At 51.4% G+C, this 19,725-nt stretch overlaps 1 pseudogene; it reads right to left on the reverse strand.

Annotated features, from left to right (window-relative positions):
- Positions 1-15,451: 15,451 nt before the first annotated feature.
- On the reverse strand, positions 15,452-19,198 carry LOC127031753 (mast cell protease 3-like; annotated as a pseudogene).
- Positions 19,199-19,725: the final 527 nt, after the last annotated feature.

Genomic DNA, 19,725 nt, shown 5'->3' on the forward strand with positions numbered 1-19,725 from the left:
TATACATACAGAGAACATGAAAAGATGGAAGTAGCAATACCAACTGTAAGTGTTATATCCTTGGGGAAAACTGTTTTAGGAAGAAATCACTGTAGACACAGAGCTGTAAACTTTGGAGCAGCCACTTATTGCTACACACAGAAGTAACCAACAGCCAGCCAAACAGGCTGGGCTACACCCTAATAATCTGACTCAGTTGCCATAGCAACACAAGATTCTATTACCTTGACAACCAAATACACAACATATTCCTCCCCTCTTAATAAGAACATCCCCTAAATAAAACAAACACTAATTAGACAAGGAGGGTAGACTGCCTCCATTCCCGGCTAACCCCCGGGGATTATTTTGCCTCGTAACCATGGGTTCAGCCTAGCTAAAGATCCAGCCGACGAGGAGGCCTTCTGTCTCTAGGTGGATTACGACGGACTTCTGGTGTTGTTGCACCCGGAAGTGCCTTGAGCACGGGCCTGACAATGGGCTCAGAGTTTGTAGGGCAAAGTGGTGAGGATGGGGTATCAGCTGGTGCCGGGCAGAGGGGTATCTCTGCCCCTGGCAGTAATGGAGTGGGACAGTCAGGAACAGGTGACTCTTGATTCGGTGTCTCACTGGAGGTGGTGAAGTCAGGCAACTCAATTGAAAATGTGTCCTGAGGACTGGTATGACTGGGCAGCAGCTGATCTACATGTCGATGCCAGGTGAGCTCCTCTGCAGTCCGGACTGTGTAGGAAACAGGTCCCGTTTGAGCGATGACAGTGGCAGGGACCCATTTAGCTCCAGAAAGTATAATTCTGAGCCAAAACCGGCTGTCCCGGGCTAAAGGTTCATGAAGTCTTTTGCTCTGGGTGCATGCATGATAACTTGACCTTGCTGCTGATGTTGCACAATCTGTCTGGGTTCAGAAGGTTTCAGCAGATCAAAACAAGTGCACAGCTGTCGTCCCATCATTAGAAAGACCAGGGATGCCTTGGTTGTATCATGAGGTGTGTTTCTGTAGGTTAGTAAGAAGGTGTCCAGATGCAACTGTCCCCTTGCTGATTTCAAAGCTTGTTTCATTGTCTGCACAAATCTTTCAGCTGATGCATTGGTGGATGGATGATATGGTGCTGAAGTGATGTGGTGTATCCCATTTGCCTTCATAAACTTTTGAAACTCCTGAGAGACGAACTGCTGTCCGTTGTCACTCACAAGTTGTTCTGGCAGACCGAAACGACTAAAGAGTCCTTGTAGTTTTTTGATAGTACTCTCTGCAGTAGTGGACTGCATTATAGAGACTTCTGGCCATTTAGAATGGGCATCTACTGCCACCAAGAATGTGCTTTCTTCAAGTGGGCCAGCAAAGTCAACGTGAATACGTTGCTATGGCTTTTCAGGCCAGTCCCAAGGATGTAGGGGTGCCCACTGGGGTGCATTCCTCACACCCTGCCATGACATACAAGCTCTTGCCTTCTCTTCAATAGCACTGTCCAATCCCGGCCACCAAAAATAGCTTTGTGCAATTTCCTTCATGTGCACTATTCCACAGTGACTAGAATGTAGCTGTTCTAACATCTGTGATCTCAGTGGGGGTGGGATAATGACACGTCTCCCCCACAACAAACAACCAGATTGGATTGATAACTCCGTCCTCCTGGACATGTAGGTAACAAGGTTGGGTGAGACTGGAGAGGTTCGTCGAGTTGTTCCATGCATCACCAGGTCCATAACTTGGGACAATACAGGGTCAACTCAAGTTGTCTTCTTTACCTGAATAGTGGAGATGGGTGTGTTCTCTACCTGTTCAAAGTAAAAGATTTCCTTCTGGGCAATATCTTGACATTTGACTGGCAAAAGTAGCCTTGAGAGACCATCCGCATTGCCGTGCAGAGTGGATTTACGATATTGGATCTCATATGTATGTGTGGAAAGCAACAATGCCCAACATTGCATATGACTAGTGGTTAATGGAGAAATGTCTGTGCGGGGTCCAAAAATTGAAGTCAGGAGTCAATGGTCTGTGAGAAGAGTAAGCTTTCGTCCAAACAGGTACTGATGAAACTTCCGAATTCCAAAAATGATTCCCAATGCTTCACGTTCGATTTGAGCATAGTTAGTTTCTGGTTTGCTTAGAATGCATGAAGCAAAAGCAATAGGTCTCTCTTCTCCCAAAGGCATAATGTGTGACACGACTGCTCCCACTCCATAAGGCGATGCATCGCAGGCCAACTGTAGGGGTAAGGATGGATCAAAGTGCGTCAGAACTTCAGAATTTAGCAATGCATCCTTCGCTTTGTAAAATGCAACATCACAGGCTTCAGTCCACTTCCAGGTCTTGTTCTGCTCAAGGAGTTTGTGAAGTGGTTTTAGCAGTGTAGCTAACTGTGAGATGAACTTTCCATAATAGTTCAATAGCCCTGGAAATGAGTGAAGCTGGCTAACATTTCGAGGAGGGGGAGTCTCCACAAGAGCCTACAACTTTATTCTATTCAGCATACAGAGATTATATATGACATCACATGTTAGCTAATAATAATATCACACTATAAGTGAGTAATAAACTAAAATCATTGGCTACACATCCATCCATCCATCTGCAATAGCCAGTCATCCAGCCATGCCTACATAATACCCAGCTACATCTCCAGTCAGGCTGGAGGAGATGGACGCTCCTCTCTAAAGCTTCAGTTTGTGCAGAGTGTTCTTGATCCAGCACACGTATTTGGAGAGCCTGGTAAACACACTGGGAGTTGACCTGTCACCGCTGCCATGGGAGACTATGCCCTGGGCCTTCCCATTACAGATCAGGAGGGGCCTCGGAGTTGCCCTGAGAAGCAAACACCAGGCACGGGGTTACTGATGTCCAAGCAAAGGGCGGGCTGCATTCTGTATTCACAGTCCTGAAATCCAGCTCCTTACGTTGCTTCCTGGGGACGACTCACGGTCAAATCACTCCAAGGACGAGCCTGGGGCTCCCACTCCATGGTCCAGGGACCCAGCAGACCCCTATCCCTGATTTTTCAGATCTGCCCAGTTCCAGTATCTGATTTCTAGCATCCATCCCCAATTTTTTTAACCTGCTCATTTCCCATGCCGGATTCTGAATCCTGATTTCCAGCATCTCATTCACTCCTGCCTTTGCATTCTAGGATTTCCTGCTGATTTCTCAGATCCACCCCTGGTTGTTTTTTTTAATTAATTCCCATCATCTCTCTCCTAGGAGCCAGTTGATTCCCAAACTGGATTTCTAGGATCTCTCCCTCACTGTTAAGATCCATCCCTGAGCTCCAGGATATGGCTGATTCTTGTCCTTGATTTCTAGAACATTTTGAACATCGAGCCTATTTCTGTCCTTGATTTCCAGTTCCTGTCCCAAATTATAAGGATCCCTTCCTAATTTGAAAGATCTGCCTGGTTCCTCTCCCTGATTTCTAGCCTCTATCCCTGATTTCTAGGATCTGGCCAGTTTCTGACTCTCCCCTTTCTGCCCAGCCTTGTCAGTCTCCTGTTCTTGCAGCACCTTGCCCCGGGTGCCCCTGTCCTACACTCACCAGGAATGGTGCCTTCCTCTCTTGGGGGTCCCCCACTCACAGCATCTTGGACAGGACATAGTGCAGAATGGGCTGAGATAGACACATACATTTCCCCATGACCGTCAGTTCCACCTCCTGCAGGGTCAGGGAGGGCTTTTTGTTTGTTTTGATACTGGTCTGGGCCCAGCCAGCTACGCTGCACACTGCCCCCTTCTTCACCTTCTCCTGGGACAGGAGGATGGTGCCCACAGTCTGGGTCAGCTTGGCCTTATCCCTCAGCTGTGAAGGGAGACAAAGAGAGAGAAGGGAAATCAAACCTCTCGTGCAGGCTGCAGCCTGTCCTGGGGGAATGGGACCAAGTGGGGCATCCCCCACGCTGCTGGTGGAGGATGATGAGAGTAGGTCGCACATGCAGCAGTGTGAGGTCACTCGGGAAAGGTTGATTGGACAGGGGAGGCCCCTGCAGCAGTGTGAGGTCACTGGGGGAGGAGCGATGGGATGGAGGTGGTACCTGCAGCAGTGTTAGGTCATAGGGGGTGGGGTGATGGGATGTGGGCGGTGCCTGCACCAGTGTGTGGTCATGGGGGCGCGGTGATAGGATGTGCGCGGTACCAAGAGCTTCTGCCTCCCTGGTTCATCTATTTCAGTGTTGTAGACCCCCAGCAGCATGCTGATTTTGCTGTGAAATACAAGGGGATGCAGGTGCTGCAGATAGGCCAATACTCTGCATTTAGTCATGGGTCGTTAACTTCGTTAAAGTGATTATGTGTAGACGCTGTCTTGCACTCAGTTTGCATGTTCAGAAGCCAGAGCTCCAGGGCCTTTTCACTGCAGGGCAGGGGGCAGCTTTACTTGGCCTCAGGTTAGGAGAATGGCTGGCTTGGGGACAGGGGATCCTGCATTTCTTACCCTAGGTTGCAGTTACAATGAGCCATCGTCACCACCACATCCTCCAGGATGAGGAACCCTCTGCACCTGATTTCTCCTTTTCCTTGTCTATTTTCACAAAGGTCATGTAGGATCTGGAGTGAGACCGGGCTTCCCATCCCCCGATGATCTCCCCTGGTCGAGATGCCAAGAGACGGAGTTAATTCAGGCACCTCTGAAGGTGATCACTCCCTGAAGGTGATAGAGGGACCCCTCCTAAAGATAAGGTCAGGATGACAGCATGATGGATAGAGATGTTTTGATCGAACCAATAGGTACACAGTAAAGGGGGGTAACTAACCTCGTCCAGTGGGGCAACACGTAACTTGTTTGTATCAGTGTGTAAAAGGGGGGGGTTCACAGAAGGGGTGTCCTTATCTGGCTGAGGGGGGAGGAGAAATTCCTGGCCCTCACTGAGCTAAGTCCATTGTCATGGGCACACTTGTGCTAGTGTACCTGTAGCCAGGGCCATCCTTAGCCATACGCAAACTAGGCAGCTGCGTAGGGCACCAGGAAATTGAGGGTACCAAACTGACTCAAATTTCCTGGGGCCCTATGCAGCTGTGTGTTCTCCAGTGCCCAACCCAATTTCCCGGCCGTCTGAGCCGGCCAGGAAATCTGCCCCTGCCCCTACTTCGCCTCTGCCCTGCCTCTTCCCACCCATGCTCCACCCCATCCCCATCCCCACTCCACACCTTCCCTTGAGCTATGTCCTGGAAGTGGAACTACCTGGCCCAAGCCTGCTCCACTCCGTCAGCTCCCAGCCACACCACCAGTGAGTGCTGGGGGTGGGTTCCCCTCTGCCCCCAAGTCCCAAGGCTGGGAGCCAAGGGGACCAGAGCGGAGCAGGCTGGGGCTCTGTCACTCCACTTCCCGCTGCCCCGTGAGCGTGGGGTCAGGCCTGCACTACGATCACTGGGCAGCAGGAAGTAGAGTGACCCAGCCCCAAACCGCTCCGCTCTGCCGGCTTGTGCTGGGGGGCGGTTTCCCCCCTGCCCCACAAGTCAGCTTCTGCACCACAATGTGTAGGGACAGCCCTGCCTGTAGCATGTATAGAGCACTAATACCACGCTCTGTTGGCAACAAACCTGGCCAGGCGCCTTCTCCAATAAACAGAGTCTGTGATCTTCTTGGACAATTCAGTGAAGTCTGTTGTACAGGCTGTCTGGTCAGAGCCAGTGCAGCACACTCAGAAAACACACACACAGCCAACAACTGACAACACTGGTGACCCTGAGCACTAATCTGGTAAGTAGGTGAGCTGTCTTCTGTTGGAATCGTGATCTAACATAGCAGAAAGCTACGAGATAGGAAAGCCTCTTATCCCCTTCCTGCAAATCCCCATAAGTTTGATGAGATATGGATGCACTGGGTTGCCAGTAAACCCTTAGAGAAAAAGGAGCAGGTTGACCCAGAGGTGGATTTGAGTACGGGCTTCTTTATTGCAATACTTGTTCCCCTGGAGCCAATTGTGGAGTAAGCACTGGATTAGTTTCAGCACACTCTTTTTATCTAAGTTAGTATGTAAACGCCTACATCTGTTACAACACCCCAAAACCTTTATTAAGTAATAGAAACACCCTTACGATTTGTATTCCCACCCGTCTATTGTTCACAGCATTACCTTGAAAATATATTTCTTTGCAGTAATTTGTTGCTACAAATTCCCGTAATCAGCTGTTCTCAGGGGCAGGCGGAAGGGGCCCAGGGCTCCTTGTGTAGCTGGGAAAGGAAGGGACGGGGAGATAACCCTTCTTTTATGGAAAGGGTATTCTTAGTTTAGAAAACTACATTTTTCACGCAGTTGCAGGTTTATCAATTCTTACAAGCAACAGGGAAGGGAAAAGTATGGCAACTTATGTATCAAACAAAGAAATACTGCCTGCTTATGCCTTTATCCCCTAATGCCATGTCAGCACATCAGCAGCTTCCCAGGTCTTTACTTAATCCTAACATATCCCAACACAAAGGACGTCCGTTTGAATTTAAAAAAGAACACGGGGAAGAAACATAGAATGGAATCTGTAAGGCTAGGGCAGAGACAGAAGTCTGGGAAAATAAAAGCATAATTTCTGACTGGAGGGAAATCTCATGGCAGGCTCAACTGATCCCTCCCTCCCTCCATCCTGCTTCAACATCTGTCCATCATCCATCCATCCCTTCTTCTGCAATATTTATCCATCATCCATTCTTCTGTAATATCCATGTCTGCCTTCTCATCTGCCATCCATCCATTGTTCCACAGTATCCCGCCATCATCTGTCCACCTGTCCTTCTGCCATACTCAGGAGTCTTCTCATCTACCATTTTATCTATCCATCCCCAGTATCCATCCATCTAGCTCTCCATCCACCCTTCTGCAATAGCCATCCTTCTGTAGCCTTTTTATTTTATTTTAAGTGAATTTTGTACTCTGTACATGGATTTGGCTCTGTTGGCTACAGTTTCAAGCTCACAGAGTGAAAGTCACCTCGACTACTTGCTTCAGATTTAGAGTTTTTAGGAACACATAAAGACCAAAGGGAGTGACCACACACACATTTCGCAAGGACAAGGCCTGGTCTGTTTTTCAAATTTTATTAAAGCTACAGTTAAAGTTGTGATGACCCAAGCATGTAGAAATTCTATGAGGACCTAGGCACACATTACATATATAGTTACACTCACATCCTTAATGATATTCTTAAGGACTAATGGCTGCCTGGCCAAATGATTGTCAGTAGAAGGATGGTTCCTGCTGGGGTTTCCAATAAGGAGCTCAATTTTCCTACTTTGAGCACCCTCTACTTATAATGTGATTCCAACTATTCCTCATTAAGGCCTTTTCATCACAGACAAGGGAGCCTGTGGAGTTGCCCTGAGACGTACAATCAGCAGGTGAGGAGTTACTGATGTCCAAGCAAAGCGCGGGCTGTATTCTGTATTCATGGTCCTGAAATCCAGCTCTGTACTCTGCTCCCTGGGGACTCACAATCAAGTCACTCCTTCCTTAGAGGTTTTTAAGGTCAGGCTTGGCAAAGCCCTGGCTGGGATGATTTAGTTGGGAATTGGTCCTGCATTGATCAGGGGACTAGATGACCTCCTGAGGTCCCTTCCAACCCTGATATTTTATGAATCTATGATTCTATGATACGCGTGGAGCTCCCACCCACAGTCCAGGGACCCAGATGGCCTCTGTAACTGATTTCTAGGATCTGGGCAGTTCCAGTGTCTGATTTCTAGCATCCATCCCTGATATCTTTAATCTGCTCAGTTCCCATCCCTGATTCCAAATCCTGATTTCCAGCATCTGGCTGACTCCTGCCCTTGATTTCCAGAATCTCATGCTGATTTCTCAGATCCATCCCTGGGTTCTTGATTTGGGAATTCCCATCATCTGACTCCTAGGATTCAGCAGATTCCCAACCCTGATTTCTAGGATCTGTCCATCATTATTAAGAGCCATCCCTGATTTCCAGGATGTGATCCTTGTCCTTGACCTCTGGGGCCCTGCACACCCTGGGGACTGAACAGATATGGGCCCCTGCACCCCTGGAGGTCTGTGATTATGTGGGGCCCTGCACCCCTTGGGGCTGTGCACATGTGGCTTCCTGCACCACTGAGGCTGTGCCTATCTGGGGCCCCTTAGCCCTAGGGCTATTCACATCTGGGGCCTGCACCCTTGGAGGCTGTGCACTTGTCTGGACCTGAATCCCCTGGGGTTATGCTCTTCTCAGGCCCTGCACCCCTGGGTCTGTGCATATCTGGGGCACTGTAGTGCAGGGGACATGCATATCTGGGGCCCTGAACCCCTGGAGACTGTGCATATAGGGGCTTGAGCCCTGGGGAGCAGGTGTATGAGAAGCATTGTCATGGCCCAGCTGGGGAGGGGGCATCTGCCTGGGCAGTAGGTTACAGGCCTGGCTGGGCAGCGGGGATGCAAGGCAGGAATCCTCAGGTCATGTGCACAGGGGTGTGGGTGGGGGACCTGCTGTTTCAGCACTTGGGCCCCCCACCACATCAGCTGGGGGAAGGGTGGAAAAGGGAAGTCCCCATATGGGGCCCCTCAGCCCCTGAGTGCATTCACTGGGGGTGGGGCACGGGCTTTGTGGGGCTGGTCTCACCCTGAGCAGTGCTCTGCAGCCCTGCTGAGTGGGGGGAAGTGGTCAGACACTAAGAGGAAGGGCCCGATTTGAGGCCTGTGATGTGGTTAACTTGGCCTCATCTCACTGTCTTTCTGCAACAGGAAGTCTCCTGTGTGTGGCTGAGGCCTTCACCACTGCGGGCTCACAGACTCGCTTGCCTGCCATGCAACACTGTCCCCACTCTCCCTGCACGTCCAGGGGAAGGCGCTGGAGGAAGGTTCCTATACGGACAGGTGACCTCCACAGCTGGGGCTGCGGCACATCTGGACACTGCTCAGCCTGGAGTCATGCACATCTGGAGCAGAACTGAGACCTGATACAGCTTGCAGTGACCCCTCCTGGTCCATGCCCGCACCTGGTCAGTACTGATAACATGTAACCATCTGAGCCCATAAAACAATAACTCTGGCAACTTGCTCTGCTTGGCAAACAGATGAGGTTTCTGAAATTAGTTTAGTCTCTAAAGGCTTTGTTTTGATTTCTTCTGCAAAGCCAGGTGTGTCAGAATCTGGAGGATAGGCAACCGTTACAGAGGTTTTACCTCTCGTTGCAGAGCTTCAGCCAGTCCTCGAAGAGCAAACTTGGCTGGAGCATAAGCTGTGTAACTAAATGGTCCCATTTGTCCAGGCTGAGATAATACAAACACAATCCTTCCCATTCTTCGTTCCTTCATGGTAGCAATTATGGCATGACTTGCGTAAAGCTGAGACATCTGCTGACATGGCTTCGCTGGCCTCTTCCTCCAGGCTGGGAGGGGGGAGAGATCAGGTCCAACTGGGTCAGGGTCCCCACAGCTCAGCCCTCGGAGCCCTGCCCAGCTGGCAGCTTCCCATTCGGGGGCCAGAAAGGGTTGGAGACACACTTAGCTGGGAGCCCCCTGTGCCCCTGACACCTGTGCACTGCTGGGTACCGCGCAGATCTGGAGTGATGCTGGGGGAAGTGGTTCAGCAGCTAATAGCAGTTGTGGCTCTCGCCCCAGGTTGGTACTATTATGGCCCTTTGATCCTTCTCAGCTGCCCTCCTGCCCTGCAGTGTGGGTGTGAGCCAGGGGGAGGGCTGTGGGTCAGGGAGACTAGATTCCCCCGTCTGTGACAGTGCCGCTTCCCACAGACACCCAGACTGGGGACTGGGGCAAAAACAATGAATCTAATTCTCAACCCCTCTGAGCTAGCCAGTCTTGGATGAGAATTGGCACCTCCTAGAGGGGAAAGGCCCCATATCCCATTCCCCACACACCTGAGCCAGCCAGGGCCTGGATATGGGGCTCAGTGGGAGCTGGTGCCCCCAGAGGGGAAAGGCCCCATATCCCATTCCCCACACACCAGAGCCAGCCAGGGCCTGGATATGGGGCTCAGTGGGAACTGGTGCCCCCAGAGGGGAAAGACCCCATATCCCATTCCCCACACGCCTGAGCCAGTCAGGGTCCGACCATGGGGCTCAATGGGAGCTGGTGCCCCCAAAGGAGAAAGGGCCCCTGGCTCATTGCCCAGCCCTTTAGCCAGCCAGCCTTCATCCTGGGGCTTTATTGGAGCTGAGATCCCCTAGAGGGAAAGGCCCATGTCCATTCCCCACCCACCTTCACATGAAGGGTCGCCGTGTAGCAAGAGGCTGGATTCCATGAGAAGCTTTTTCTGTTGTTGGGGGTGAGGGGCTGAATGGACACCAGTGGGTACCTGCTTTTGGCAATATGTCTTAGGGGGCCCATTGCATGTTTGGTACCTGTGAAAATCTCCCTATATCCCCCCATTGGGAGATGCTGGATGTTGAGGTTCCAGGGATTGAGCCCCTGGATTTGACAGGATGGGCTGGGGATTTCAAAGGGGCATTAGGGTGTTAGAGGCCCAATTCCCACTGAAAGTCAATGGGATCCTGCATGCGGCTTTGAACATCCCAGTCTGGCTGTGTATGATAGCGGCAGCCTGTTCTAAGGGTCCCAGAGGGAAGTAAACACCCATGAAGGCTAAATGTCATTACACTTAACTGATGCTTGCTATGTCATGTAGGAGTAGAAACAGCTGATTGACCCAAAGGGTTTCCCTGGGGACTGACCTAGTGAATGCAGGGGCTGGGGCACTGGCCGGTGGAGCTGTGCGTGTCTGGGAAAAGCAGCAGAAAGACTGGAGAAGCTGCCAGAGAAGGCACCAGCCACAGCCAAAGAAGCATGTGTAGTATGACCCTGTGCTAAACCTGGGGAGAGAGCTTTTGGGCAGAGAACTGGCTGAAGGAGGCTTGGGACTGGGAGTAAAGAAACAGTCTCTTGGTGTTTCATTCCAACTGCATTCAAAGAAACAGGACTTTGGACATGCTTTGTAAATAAATAGGGAATAATAGACCTATCACCACAATTTCTCCTCCTAAGGAAACATCCTGGAACACCCCACTCGCTGCTCAGGCCAAAGGAGCTAACCATTCCTTGAGCAGAACAGCAGGGTATGTTTTTCTGACGCCTTCTGTACCAGCACAATATTACTGGTCCAAAACGACAAGAGGCAAGACCCAGGACAGGGGCTGGCTGGCTCAGGGGCAGGGAATGGGACACAGCAGCTTTCCCCTCTAGGGAAACTTGCTCTGATCCGGCCCCAGGACTGGGACTGGCTGGCTCAAGGACAGCAGATAGTGCATTTCTTACATCAGGTTGCAGTCACAATGTGCTGCTGTCATCATCACGTCCTTTCGGATTAGGAACCTTCTGCAGCCTCCTTCTCCATTTCCTCCTGTCTCTATCTTCACAAAGGCCACATAGGGTCTGGAGTGACGTTCAGCTTCCCATCACCCGATGATCTCCAGAGAACACAGGATGGGAATTGAAATTAACAAGCAGTGTGGTTAAGGGGCTGTGGTTACCACGATGTGTGGGAGCCAGGGCCGGAGCCAGGCACCAGCCAAACAAGCTCATTCTTGGGGCGGCAGATTCAAGGGACGACTTTCCTCCAGTCCTAGGGCTGCCCTTTTTTTCTGCCGGTTTGTTAGGGGGCGGCAGCGCGGAGGAAGGGAGCACCCTGCTAGGAGCCAGCTGTGCGCTCCGTCTGCCCCAGCCGGTGCCAGGTCTGCAACAAGCCTGTTAGCCCGCATCCTTCCCTCCCCACCAACCGGAGCGGCGCGGAGCCATCCTGGCAGGCAACACGGTGGCAGGGGCCAAGTGGTGAGCGCCCTGGCTGAAAGAAGCCCTGGCCACCCCCCTTCTTTCTCTCCCACCCGCTCCCTCCCCCTCCCCACTGTTAGCTAGGGCACGCACTCCACTGCCCAGGGTACGTCTGCAGTGCAGGGAGTCCTGCTAGCCGAGAGTTTGCACCCTGGTTCCGGCCACCCTGCAAATTTTTTTTTTTGCTTCACCGCTCCATGTGCCTTTTTTTTTTTTTGCTTGGGGTGGCAAAAAAGCCAGAGTTGGTCTTGATGGGAGCTGGGAAGCTGTGTGGCCAAGTAGCCAGAGCAAAGGCCTGCACCTGGGGACACCTGTGTTCTGTTCCCGACTGTGGTGCTGCGTGACCTTCGGCAAGTCCCAGCCCCTTTCTGTGCCTCAGTTTGCCCATCTGGGGCTAATGATCCTCACCACCGTTTGTAAAGTGCTTTGAGATCTCCTGGAAGGAAGAGCGAGGAGCCCAGATCCCCAAAGGTATTCCGACTCCCAGTGATTTCAATGGGAGTTAGGCACTCAAAAACCTCTGAGGATCTGGGCTTTGATGTTTTTATTTAGCATCAATTTTGTTTATGGCTCAACCCAGCACCAGCATCCTGCCCACCACCCCATTATTCACCCCCAACCCTATATTATCCACACACGCAACGTCCAGTCTATAGGCCAGTGATGGAAAAGGCAGTGCAAATTGTTCAGAGAAAACATTTCTTATTCAGAAAAATGGCTTTTATTCCTTCAAGTATCATTTGATTTTCAAACAAGCATCCATTTTCAATATTCTCCAAATATTTGGAAATAGACAATTCTTTCTTTTGCCCCAATGTATCTCAGCGATGCTTTCTGGGTTCCCTTCCTTTGGGTTTTTCCAACCTCTGGTCAGTATCACAATAATAAATAATTAAATATTTGTGGGGTGGGAGAGGGAAAAAGAAAAGAAAATACCGAAAACAAAAATTGGGTCCGGCTCAAAACGTGTGAAACAAAATCATTGAAATTTCAATGTTTTTCACACAACCATTTCAATGTACTATTGTCACAGACTGTTTAATTTAACTACCCATGCTCTGTGGTCATAGGTTGGCCACTGAAGCCACATGGCCCCATTCTTGTGCTTCAGTTTGGTGAAAGAAAGTTTTTAAGCCGGTCGGAGACACGCTGGAGCTAGGAATTTTGATGGTGGAAACCCCGTGAGGAATGGATTAGGTATACAAATGATCAGCATTTGTAGAAGTCCTATAGAATTCAGCTGAGAAAATACAACCCATGCTCCAGAATCCCTTTAGCTGATGTAAAAGCCTGTGCGCACGTGCGAATTCTAATGAGTCAAGAGGAAAGTTGTCACCGAATATTGTTCTGGGGTAATGAGACATGTGGATCGGACAGACACAACATAAACAGAGAAATCTGGGGACAGAAGTGAGTCAGACATAATGTAAAAAGCCAGGCAGACGTAACCTGGAAACGCAGGAATGTGGCCCTGAGAAAAAGCTAAGAGAACCATTTTGGGCACAGAGTCTTGGCTGGAGAGGAAGAATCTGTACACTGAACAGAGGAGATGTCTGCTGCTGTTTGATTCTGACTGTGTTCAGGAAAACAGAACTCTTCTCTAGCCTAAATATGCCCAATTCTTTTAGCCTTTCCTAATCTCTGATCATATTTTTTTGCTCTTGTTTCTCTCCTCTGGACTCTCTCCAGTTTGTTCACATGGAAGGAAATGTTTCAATCTGTTCATATCTCAGCGTGTTTATTTTGATTGAAAATGTTGCAATGAAACATTTCAACATTTCTGAGTGAAACCTGCTTTTGGAATTTCCATTCTGCCAAAAATGTTGAAATCTCAACTCTTCTTAGAAAACAAAGATTGAAATGTTGCCATTTCCTGTTAGATGGGAACACTGATTCTCCCTCAGCTCCAGTGCCAACCTGGCCCTATGAACATCAACAGCAAAGCTCCCATCCACGTGTATGGGGTCAGGATTTCACCCAGGGTCCTGGCTGTTGGGTAGCCTCAGGGTTGAGTTCATCAGCAGACCCTCCAGTGAAGGTGAAGAGTAGAGATGGTCAGACCATGTGGTAGGGAAGAGGGGAGGTTTCCCCTTTTTCCATCAACACTTTTCCTGGAACATTTTGCTAAAAGCTCAAAGCCTAACTATCTGTAATCATGGGAGTTGTATTTCAGGCGCATCATTCTCTTATGGGAACACAGGCCTGGAAGGGCCCTACTGGGTCATGGAATCCAGTTCCTCCTGTCACAGGCAGTCCTGTCATATCATCCCATCCATAAACTTATAAAGCTTTGTGTGCATCCTTGTTTCCCCTCCCGCTCCAATTGCTCCCAGTGGACGTTGTTCCAGAACCTCCTCCCTTTGATGGTTAGAAACCTTCCCCTCATCTCCAGCCTCCATTGATCCCTGCCACTTTTATCCCCATTTGATTTGTCCTTTAGCTTCAACAGCTCGTCTCCCTCCCTGGTGTCCCCCTGCCCCCTCCTGATGTATTTATAAGCAATCAGACCCCTCTCAGCCTGTGTTCTATGCCAAGCTAGCCCAGGTATTTTATTCCTTTCTCATCAGACCGGCTTTCCATTCCCCTGATTGTCCCACCAGCCCTTCTTAACACCTGCTCCAGCTGAAATTCCTCTTTCTGGGACAGGTCTGCCCAGAACTCTGCACCAGATTCCAGCTGAGCAATGCCCAGAACCTTCTCCGCTGGCATTAAAACCTCCCTCTCTACTGGAGACACCTTGGCTGCTTCATCCCAGGACACATGGGCCTTTCTTCCGGCCACATCCCAACGGTGGCCCACAGGGCCAGTGCAACCATTTAGGTGACCTAGGCGGTCGCCTAGGGCGCTAGGATTTGGGGGGTGCCATTTTCTTCGGCAGTGACCGTGGCGGCCAGATCTTCGGCCGCCCAGGTCACCCCCGGCATTTAGGTGGAGGGAGCTGGGGCAGGGTAGCGCGGGGAGGGCCGACTGCAGCAAGTAAAGGGGGGCATGCAGGGGAACTCTCCACCCGAGCTCACCTCTGCCCCACCTCCTCCTCGAGCACACCATAGCTGCTTCACTTCTCCCGCCTCCCAGGCTTGCAGCACCAATCAGCTTAGGCACCGCAAGCCTGGGGGGTGGGAGAAGTGAAGCAGTGATGGCGTGCTCGTGCTCGGAGTAGGGGTGAGCTGGGACGGGGGGTGCTTCAGGGCGGAGGGAGGGGGGTGGGGAGCTGCTGCAAGGGGGGCGCCTCAGGGCAGAAGGAGGTAGCTGCTGCGGGGCGGAAGGGCGCCTCACGGCCGAGGGGGAGAGCTGCCGTGGCGGGAGAGGGGCTCCTCAGGGCGGGGGCGCACAAGGTGGAAGTTTCACCTAGGGCGCAAAACATCCTTGCACCAGCCCTGGTGGCCCATGGTCATCCTGTGATTCACTGACACACCCATTTCTCCCTCCCCGTCTGTCACTTCCAGCTGATGATCCCCTGGCTCAGAGGAGAAATTCTTGTTTCTTGTCACTATGTGCATGAGCCCATGTAAAATTTCGGCCCATTTTCACCCCCACTTTGCACAAGGGCAGTAACACTGGAGATACCTCTCTGCAGTCATTCTATGTGCTGGGCTCCCCGGCTGGGCTGCATCTCCCATGATGCACAATGGGCTCCCATCTTGGGGCAGTGGAGCATGGGAGGGGCACAGCCATGGTGGTTTCCATTGGCTCCTTCCCCTGGAGCAGCTTGCTGTACCCCCAGTGGGTCTGAGCGTGGGGATATTTACCTAGAAGGCTGATTTCTTGGCACGAGGGCTGCCAGAACACAGCATGGTGGTGGGGTTGTAATGCTGGTACTGCTCTTTGCACAGGCTGTCCGACACCACCTCCTGCTTCGCCTCCTGCAGCCTGTCGTGGTGGTGTTCACTCCAGTCCGACCCCATCTGGCCACGCTGCACTCAGAGCCTGGGCTGATGTGGTCATTGGCCTTCGGCAAGGAGACAAGCTCCACCCACTTGGTCAGCTCCGCGCTGTGCCACAGCTGACATGAGCAGGAGAGAGAGAGAATGGATCCAGATCAACGCAGGATTCGGAGCTGGCAAGGTGCAGCACCACCTGGCCAGGGCATGTATGTGAGTCCAGAAAGTGAGTGTGAGGTCACTGGGGGCAGGTGATGGGATTGGGGTGGTGCCTGCAGCAGTGTGAGGTCACTGGGGGGGGTGATGGGATGGGGGCAGTACCTGCAGCAGTGTGAGGTCACTGGGGAGGGGGTGATGGGATGTGGGTGGTACCTGCAGCAGTGTGAGGTCACTGGGGGTGGGGTGATGGGATGGGGGCGGTACCTGCAGCAGTGTGAGGTCACTGGGGGTGGGGTGATGGGATGGGGGCGGTACCTGCAGCAGTGTGAGGTCACTGGGGGTGGGGTGATGGGATGGGGGTGGTACCTGCAGCAGTGTGAGGTCACTGGGGGTGGGGTGATGGGATGGGGGCGGTACCTGCAGCAGTGTGAGGTCACTGGGGTATGTGTGATGGGATGGGGGCGGTACCTGCAGCAGCATGACATCATTTTCAAAATTCTCATTGTTGAAGTCGGAGCTGGACCCAGCGATGGGCCCAAATCCATTGCCAGTTCTGTCCTGGCTTTATGAAGTCTTGGACTCCAAGGTATTTATAGGTGTTGCTGGAAAAGCCAAGGGGAAAATACAGAGGCATTAGTGCCCATTGGACAGCAGGGTACCTGTAGATGTTCGGACTCACCCCTGCAGCACCTCCTGCTGATGACTTCCAGGAATTAGATTGAGTTTCAGCCCAGAGTGCCCTCTGCAGGCTTGTGATCCACTTGTCTCTTGCTGTTGGCCCCTGTGTCCCTCCCTGCACCCAGTTCCCCTTTTACATGGGGTGCTGCCCCCTGGCAGTAACCCCTTTCTCTCAGGGTCTCCTTTCCCCAGGGAACCCTACCCACTATCCCCATCTTGCCTCAGTATCAGGCTACTGCCAGTCGCATCTAGCCCCTGCACCCTGGGGCAGACTGCAGTATCAGCCTGCTCGTCACTGGTAAGGTTGGGTTTGGACCTACTGCCTTTGCCTACCCCTGGGCTGCCCTCTGCAACCCCCAGTGCCTGTTAGCCCAATGCTAGGCTAGAGCCTGAAGCTTTCCAGGCTGGAACTCCCAAACTCCTCTGCCTTTCCCCAGCCCTGCTCCACTCAGGTACCCTGTGTTTAGCTCTCTGCAGCCAGGTCCATCTCCCTCTACAGCTAGAGAGAGACTGTTTGGGCGCCTGGCTCACAGCCTTTTTATACAGGCCAGCTGTGGCCTGACTGGGGCATGGCCCAGCTGCAGCTGCTTCCACAATCAGCCCAGCTTTTAGAGCTGCAGCCCTCTCCAGGGCCGCTTTTTAAAACCCTCAGGGCAGGAACGGGGAACCACTCTGGTACAGTACCCCAGAGCGGGGTGCCCACCCATCACAGACCCTCTGGTAGGGACACAAGCCTAACCCATGTCATGTGCAGATTTCTACCTACATTTGTGTGACTGAGTAACACAGAGACCATCTTATGCATCTACATGTGGACAGACTTCCTTCTTCTCTGCTCTGGTTGGCTAAAAGGACCCAAAAGGCTGACCAATAAAGTGACCATTGTCCAGTTCTTGTGTCCAAGGTTCAAGAAGATGTTGATAAATTGGAGAGGGGTCAGAGAAGAACCACAAGAATGACCAAAAGATTGGAAAACCCACCTTATACTGAGAAACCCAAGATCAATTGGTTTCAAATTCAGAGGGACCATACAGGATTCTGTTTGGTTTCTTTCTCAATGATTGTTTCATGGTCTGAGATTTAGCAGGGACTGTAACTAGTGTTGGAACCACTTACCAAAGTTCATTGTGGAGTCTCCATCACTGGCAATTTTTATTCACGACTGGATTTTTTAAAAGATCTGCTGTAGATCAAAAGGAATTATTTGGGAGATGGTCTCTGGTCTGTGTTCTACAGGAGGTCGTTGGAGATGATCACAAAGATATTTACATCCATAAATCATTGAAGTGCATATGGCAGAAGAAGGAAAATACCCATGGGAAGGTGTAAGGCCCTAACCTGGGCGCAACTTTGAAATATTAAAATACATTGTTTAAAGCAGGGAAATCCCAGGTGCCTTGGCTGGGCCGACACAGAAATAAGCTGGCTGGAATGAATGAAACATGTAAATAAGAAAAGGATCAAAGAGTTTTTTATGCACCAGTGCCATCTACTGGATATGGACAGCAGTAGCAGGAAGCCCAGATCTGCCCATGAAATGACCCTGGGGACAGAAATCACAAGGTGGGACATAAGTGGCTGCTGAGTCCATCAGAGAAAATTTTGAAGTCGAGAAGGGAATCAGGACACTTGGCCCAGCCCCTCTGGCCAGCCCTTTCCCTCCTCCAGGGTTAGCGGGACATGAGAAAAACTAGTGAGACTTCATGGCAGAGATTGAATCTCTTTGTCTTTCTTTAATCTCTGTCTAGATGTTCCCCTTTTGACACCAAGAAACGTGCTACAAACACAAAAGAATTGATGGCTGAAGATCACAAGTGAATGTCGTAGGAAATTCTCGGGATTGGATCAGTTTCTGGTACAACAGCTGAGCCCCAGTGCTGATCTATGTTAATTGCCTACAGGGTTGCTCTGTTCAGTAGGGCTCAGATTCCCAAAGGCAATTAAGGGATTTCTTGATTGGTTAAGAACAGCCAGGGGTCTGGGTTTGAGAAGCGATGGCCAAGGGAAAAGACTTGAGAAGGGGCTGGGTTCAACTGAGTGAAGTAACTCAGTGACAGGGGTTGTTCTTATTGAACTGATTAAAATAATCAACTGAAATGTTAATCCTCTGGGGCAGGTCTGGTTTGGTGGGTTTGGACTTTAAAACCTAACAGGCACCCCGTGAAATTAGTCATTTTCACACACCATAAACCCTTCTAGTGTTTGGGGCAGTAGCCCGTCGCACGGCCGGAGGAGCCGTGGGGCAGCAGGCCGGCGTGGAAGCGCAGGAGCGAAGTTGAGCGGGGGGCAGGGAGGTCCTGTCTGGGGGCATGGCCGGGGGGGGAACCAAGGGAGTGTGGCTAGAGGGGGAGCTAAGGGGGGGCATCTTTTTTATGATTTTTGCTCCCCCTACCCTGAAAACTGGGCTACGCCACTGGTTTGGGGCAAAATATTGCCAGCTCCAAACCCATCCCAGAGATGGACACTGACAGGCTCAGAGGGTGGGAAATGGTACACAGGGCCTTTCTCCTCCAGGGGCACCAGCCCTGATCCAGCCCCGGGGTTGGGGACCGGCTGGCTCAGGGGTGAGGGATGGCGTGTTCCTTACCCCAGGTTGCAGTTACAATGAGCCGCCGTCACCTCCACGTCCTCATGAATCAGGAACCCTCCGCAGCTTCCCGTTGACCTAATTTGCACATAGGCCATGTAGGGTCTGGAGCCAAGCGGGGCTTCCTGGCCCCCGATGACCCGAGCTAGAGAGAGACAGGGAGGGGTTAAAAAGGGAGCCAGACAGTGGGATTAAGAGCCCAGTGCAACCTGGATCTTCATCCCTTAGCTCAGCCCAATGCTGGCCTGGATTTCAGCCCCTTAGCCCCCCGCAGCCCAGCCTGCCCCTAAGTCACCCCCTCTCCCCAACCAGCCCAGTCTATCCCATACCTACACGTGCCCACTGCACATCCACCTATTTCCACGTGTACCTGTCCATCCTTCCATCCATTCTTCATCCCATACACGCCCATCCATGTTTTGTCTGTGGGGCCACCCTCTAGCCATCTCCCCTCTCAGAGAACTAGGTCAGGAATTCCCTGTCACCCCTCAGCCTCATTGTCCCATCTCCTTGTTGCCGACACAGAGGGTGCCCGAGGCAAGCAACAGTGGTTCGTTGCCCAGAGTGCGTAGCGCCAATGAACACACCAGGGTGGAGAAGCAAAACACAAGTTTATTTGAGCTCAAATAAGGTGCAAGGGAGAAGTAACAATCTCAAATCCTACACACCTAAAACAAGCAGTTTCTTCCTCTTATATTCTAGTTGTTTACTACAAAAC

Source organism: Gopherus flavomarginatus, chromosome 11, assembly GCF_025201925.1.
Source record: "Gopherus flavomarginatus isolate rGopFla2 chromosome 11, rGopFla2.mat.asm, whole genome shotgun sequence".
Taxonomy (NCBI): domain Eukaryota; kingdom Metazoa; phylum Chordata; order Testudines; family Testudinidae; genus Gopherus; species Gopherus flavomarginatus.